The following is a 5,381-nucleotide window of genomic DNA, read 5'->3' as shown; positions in this document are numbered from 1 at the left end:
TTATGCTCTGAATGCTGAGGCAAGTCCTCTAACCAGTCCCTAGATCTTGGGGAAATTCCTTAACCTCTGCTCCCACTGGATGAATCCTGCACTTGGTGCTCCCTCTGCTGGTCCCTTGGGGGAGTTATATGTGACTCATGCTGCCTGGACCCGTCAACCAGGAAAGCAGCAGCTGTCACCAGCCTCACTGTTCACCTCGGCCCAGCTCCTGGTCAAAGAAAATAGATGGGACAGCAGCAGCTGCACCACAACCTGACTGCTCCCAACCCAGCTGAGCAACAGTGCGTTCCCCACTTCCCCAGTCCTGTCCGCACACAACAGAAACAGGATCCCAGGCTCCTCAGCTTGCATCTTTCCCCTTCTTTATCTTCTCACCAGGTCGCTGCATTTCAGCTTGTTACTGGACGTGGGAGCTGGCAGCACCTGCTGAGAAGGGCCTGGCATCAGGTCCCCTGTCTGGCTTTCTAGCCTTCATGGTTGTTGTTAAGAAAAACTTTCTATGAATCAAGTGCTGCCTAAAGACTCAAACACCGGAAGGCAAAGAAATGTAAGTACAGGTTGAAACTCTCTGGTCCAGCACCCTTCAGGACCTGACCAGTGCCACCTGAGGGACTTTGCTGGACTAAAGGAAGTCAATATTGTCTCATAAGTTACCAACACTTCCACTGCTTACTGGGCTCTTGGAAGACATTTAGGGGTAAATTACAGCTAAACAACAGCCCAGAACACTGACAGCCAGGCCTGGTTGCTGTAAACAAACTTTATGGGACCCCAGGAAACTTGGCCACACGTGATAAGTGGTCATCTGGCTAACTAAACTCACGCTGGATTATGGAGTTTAGTGGACAAGAAAGTTCCAGATTAGAGAGGTTCAACCTGTAGCAACTTTACAATGAGGCTGGGCAGCTTACTTCCCGTGTACCTCTGTGGTGACTCAAGTAATCGATACATGGAGAAAGTGAAGGACAAGCAGCAGTAGCACAAAACTCATCCCAGACTTCCCCACCGAGAGATGGACTCAACGGGGCAGCTTGAATTTATTTTTCCAAACTTGAAGGAAAGCAGCCACTGGCCTTATGCCGTCGCTCTCCTTAGAGAGAAACAGTCACTCAGGCTGGTCTGAGACACAGAGACGTCCGCTCGTGCTATTGCTAGCAACCGAGGTTGAATTAAGTTTTCTGATAGGCACCTTATAAACTAACAGATATTTTGGAGCATAAGCTTTCGTGGGCAAAGACCTGCTTCATCAGATGCATCCTGCAGGCTGACTGGCCACATGTAGGGCCCAGACTGCAGCTGACAGTAAAATTACTCTCTTAAATATTGCTGGCCCCTGTGCTAAAATCATGCCAACATCAGCCAACCTGGAGGGAACAAACATCCCCTCTGCCCAGCACGACTCTGTCAGGCCGTGGGAGATACTATTTCTAGACCGATCGGAGCAAGCACAGCGGGGTTCGCAGAGTGTGAGAGTGCTTCAGCTGTGGTCAGTGAGCATGCATTAAGGCAGGGGAGGGCAATAATTTTTGATGGAAGGGCACGCCGAGATTTTGGTAAGTGGTCAAGGGCTGCACTTTTCTACGGAGGGGATGCCAGTCTGGGCTGGAGGTTGGGTGCAGAAGAGAGCTTGGGTCAGGAAGCTGGGGTGCTGGTGGGGGCGGTGTCTGACCAAGTTTAGGTGAAGGTGGGGTTGTAACCTGGGGCAGAGGATTAGGGTGTAGGGTACAGGAGGGAGTAGGTGTGCAGGAGAGGACTCTGACCTGGGTAGGAGAGGGTGCAGGGCCTGGAGGGAGTTGGGGTGCAGGGGAGGAAGTGCCAGAGGCAGACTGGACAGGAGGCACTTGCCTCAGCAGTTCCCAGCCAGCAGCATTCTCAGACAAGCTAAGTCGGGGTCAGCAACCTGCATTCCTTGAAGGAGCCCTTTGCCGCTCTGCGTGCTGCTACCGCCACCTCCACTTATTACTCTGGGGGCGGCTGCTGCTGCTTAGCTTTTTGTTTAAGGGCAGCAGCCTCCGGAACTGCTGAGCAGTCAGCTGCATCGGGCAGGGCTCTACATGTGGCTAATCAGCCTGCAGGAGAGCTGTGGGTGGCCAAGCCTGCCTTGCCAGAGCTGTGTAGCCACACTGAGGAGGCAGCAGAGGGGAGCAGTGGCAGTTCACAGAGCTCATCTGCTGAGGCAGGTAAATCCTGGGGTTGGGGGGTGGTTTGGGGCTGAAGGGGTTAAACCTGGGGGGTGGGTTTGCAGGATGGGAAGTAAAGCTTGATGGGGAGCAGATCTGGGGCTGTGCGGTGGGCAAAGCCTGGAGATGGGGGTAACAACTTTCCATCTGATACAAATCATCGCATGTGCCCTGTTCTTAAAACAAGGGTGACAAAAAGAACGGGTTGACGTTACTTATTAAGGACTGGCTCATACGCACATGCCTTGTGGTTCCTGAAGTATTGATTTTGTAACTGAATTTAAAAAAACATGGCTCTTCTCACTATTTCGATTCCACACCCGTCCTAAGCAATCCTTCATGGGGCTCTATCTTTGCGCGCCGCTCCCATGCCCAGCAAAATCTCTCAGTTCCTACTGGCCAGAACCTGCCCAAGGGCAGCTCAGAGATTTTGTATGGAGGTGGGGGCCAGCACAAAGCCCCTCCTCTCCTCCATCACATTGCTCCTTGTGCAGAGGCAGGCTGGCTACAGCCCAGCGGCCATATCTTGCCTGCCCCTGCATCAAGAGCAGTTAGAACACAGGACTCAAAGTCAGGCCTCTGCAGCATCCCCTTGCCTGTGTCCCGGAAGAAGAGAAAGCACATCTAACAATCAGGGAGGTGTTGTTTTGAGTGACCTTTTTGGTGCAGCACTACAGTTTGAGCCAACTGGTCACCAGTCACAAGCACAGGGTGATTGGTCTGAATTTAAACAAACTAGTTGGCAGGTTTCTTCACCCATGGCCAAACCAGTTACAGGATTTATAACTGCTGCAAAACATACACCTATAAACCACGTGTAGGAGAGTCAGATACTCCATTAGCCTATTCCCAGCTGGCGTGCAAGAACAATACATTCATAAAATGAGAAATTCCACCAAACTGTTAATGGGTCAGTATCACGACCCTCTCTGTAACAGTCACAAAAATCTCATGAAAACCAAATTAGGAGAAAACAAAACTCTCATTGTATGGCGGCACACTGCTGTCACAATAGCTCCAGTAACAAGCTCTTTAAATGAAGGGAAGGCAGTTGCTGTAACAGATGGAACACGTGTAGAGCTGCTTATAAAAGTCTTATTTATCTTTCTTGGTTTAAGGCAACAGGTTGATTTATTTGGAGACAGAGTGTGTGAGAGAAGTTTGGTATTTTTTGCCTGGGATACTTTATATGACAAGCAGGCTGGAAGTAAGCCATACACGCAAAGTGGACTGCAGATCTCTGGCATGTGCTGCTGGAATCTGGACAAGTGCACTGGCTGTTTTGTGCATCCTTTTTGCTCACAGCTGAACTCAACAGAGTCAGAAGGGAGCAGGCAGGAGCTTCTTGTGCTGGGGATAGGAGAGCATCTCACCAGCCTCTGGGAAACCAGTGGGCATGTCCTTACCTGCAGCTAATTCCTGCACTTTGCAGCCAAGTTCTCTCTCTCCCTCACACACACCCCGCCCTTCTAGCAGCCGTAAGTCCAAAGGGAAACCCCCTCTGTCAAAGCCCAAAGCTCCTGAGAAGATGGTTTCAGAGGGTAGCCCCTTGGATTTCAACACAGAGGTCTTTGGAATGAAAGCGTTACCAGGACACATAAGGAGCTAACACAGCAGGACAGCCCTTTGCTTATCCAGATCCTGAATGCCCCACTCCCTATTGCAGCAGCACTGGTTATAGGTTATAAATTGCTGGGTAACTATAGCTGCATCCCTGGTTCTCCTGGTGCTTAGCTATAACCTGCCTTCTCTGTCAGCAGCTATAAAGTTAACAAGGCTGGTTTGACAGCCAAGGTTTTTCTGCCTAATTAGAGCGTACGGCTTTATGCCAGCACTTCGTCCAAACACAACAGGAAACAGAGCCACCCTGGCCTGAAGGTATTTTGTTCCTGCCTCTACTCTTTCCCCTCTCTGCTGGCAGCCATGAAAAGAGGCGCTAAAGCCCGTACAATAATGTTTTTGGAAAGATCTATGCAATCACACCCAGCTCAGAACAAGACCAGCAGAAGCGTAAAGAAATCGTTCATTTCTAGGACCGATCCCCAGTGGCAGAGAGGGATGGGTGATTAGGCCATGTGTATAGCTGCTCATAAACAGATCTGGGTCAACAGCTCTCTCAGGCCTATCTACATGGGAAAGGTTTACCCATTCTACCAACTCAACCCCCTCTCCGCCACTTATACGAGTAGAAAAGTGGCTTTGGAGGTTTAAACACCTTCCCGACTGGATAGATGCTGACGCCACTCCAACAGCAGAATCCAAGTGCCTACAGACTGGGGCTTATATTAGCATAACTATATTGGTTTAAAATTCACCGTTTACCTCTACGGATAGAACCTTCCAGCACCGACAAGTCCTCAGACCCTCTGTGACCTTCATCTCTGCAGAGTTCAGTTACAGGCGCACTAGCAAAAGAGTCTTTAGAGTAACCACAGATGGAGCTTGCTGAGGAATCACTGCATGAAATTCTAGGGTCTGTTATATACTTGAGTTGAAGTAGATGCTCCTTATGATCATGTCTAGGCTTAGAATCTACAAATATCAACAAGCAGTTGTTTAGTGTTAGCCTAGAAACCTTTGCAGTGACGGTGCTGCCTCCTGGCTCCCATTCCCTGGGTACAGCAGCTGAGGTAACCACTTTTCTGCCAGTGGATACAGCTAAGAGTTTGTTCCAAGCAGGACAGGGCTATAAAACCTGTTGCAAAGGGTTGTGTGTAAACCAGGGCTGTTTCATAGTTACGTTCTGGAGGGCATGTGATTGTTACCTTAGAGTCCAAAGCTTCAAATGGAAAATACTGAACACGAAGAGGAACATATTAGTCACAAATTACAGAAAGAGCAGAGCTATTCACCGCACAGAGTAGAACCGATGACTTCCAAAACAGAAAACAAAATCCTGCCTTTTGATTTGTTTCTACCACCAATGCAGGGCTAGAGCTGCCAAGCCAGCGAGGGAAATAGAAAACACCGTTCCAAGAGGAAGTGCAATAGAAAGCATTTGGAATGGAGACCTTGCCTCAAAATTTCAGCCAAGCCCAGCTGGTGTCAGACCAGAGCTCTCAGAGTACATATCTCCCAGAAGCTTTTACACAATATGGTTCAAGCACAAAGTTTCACCAGAATCCAGACAACAGTTACAGTGGCACAAAGAGGCCATGCCAGGTTGGAAGTTGTTCTGTTCAGGGATGTAAAATCCCATTT

This window comes from Carettochelys insculpta, chromosome 28 (genome assembly GCF_033958435.1).
Source record: "Carettochelys insculpta isolate YL-2023 chromosome 28, ASM3395843v1, whole genome shotgun sequence".
NCBI classification, from domain to species: Eukaryota; Metazoa; Chordata; order Testudines; family Carettochelyidae; genus Carettochelys; species Carettochelys insculpta.
This window is presented reverse-complemented; position numbering follows the sequence as displayed.